Here is a 1,215-nt window from a genome sequence, read left to right as displayed (position 1 = left end):
ACATACCGTATTCTTGTTTGGGTACAGTCACACCATGCCCATCTCGTGTGACACACACACCTGTTACCAGGTATGTATAACCCCGTTACACCCACTTGTTGACCTCTTGTTTAAGTGTAGCCGCACCATTTTGTGGCCACGACATATTGTGTAAAGCACACCGTAGTGTGATCACACTATCTTGTGTGGACCACACCATTCATACCAGGGCACGTGAAACCCCGTTACAGCCAACCACTTTTTGATGGATAGACAAGAGCTTCGAGCGCACCCGGGTGATAATTTTGACTATACGAACGATCGCATTTGTTGCTCACATCTTCCCATGTTGATAACACCCCTTTTGCCAAGGTAGTGCACGCAAGTAACTAAACTCGTACGCAACCTCTCAGCCTTAAAAGACAAGCACAAGGCGCTATGGCTCCGCTAGGAGAAATTTCGAATTTCTTACCATCTCAACTCTACTCATCCTGTAACGGGGTTACACATACCCTGGTAACAGGGGTGTGTGTCACACCAGATGGGCGTGGTGTGACCATACCCAAACAAGAATACGGTACGGGGTTGGATAGCCAGTAGTTATACATGTATTTGGATTTTACTATACATATTTAGGAAAATCTATGCATTTAAAATTAGGCGGCTTTGCCGCAGATATAAATAAATAAAGTCAGTTTTTAAATTAAAACAGAAGAGTTAATTAGCCCTAAGTTAAGGGTGTAATCACTCTTGGAGTAAGCGGATTGCGATCCGCTAAACTCGTATTTGTTCTAAGTATAGAATGAGAGGTCGGTCACCTGAAGTACGCTTCCTATTAGCGCAAAGCTACGGCAGCCCCGCTGCACTTAATAGCACTTGTAGTCAATCTACACCTAAGTCGTTACGACTGTTTCTCGATGAGGATGGTAGAATCTCTGCCCCAGGGCATGCAGGACGGGCTAAACAACTCATGTCCTTGCTTGGCCCTGAGGGCATGCAACACCTTGCTGCACACGGCCCCGAGGCAATCGGTGCGCGTATAGAGACGTTTAAAAAATTACGACAACGCGCTGCTAGAGCACATGCAGCAGAAGATGTCTGCATAATTTGCGTCTATGACGCCACCGTCAGTGACAAATGATTTTCTCCGCCATAAGCCGCTCATGGTGAGCGTAAAGGTCTTCGAGGAGAAGGATGTAGAGAATCTCCTACTCTGGGTGAGAGAGGTCGAGATGG

This window comes from Plasmopara halstedii (assembly GCF_900000015.1).
Source record: "Plasmopara halstedii genome assembly, contig: Scaffold_2386, whole genome shotgun sequence".
NCBI classification, from domain to species: Eukaryota; Oomycota; class Peronosporomycetes; order Peronosporales; family Peronosporaceae; genus Plasmopara; species Plasmopara halstedii.
Note: the sequence above shows the minus strand (reverse complement) of the source record.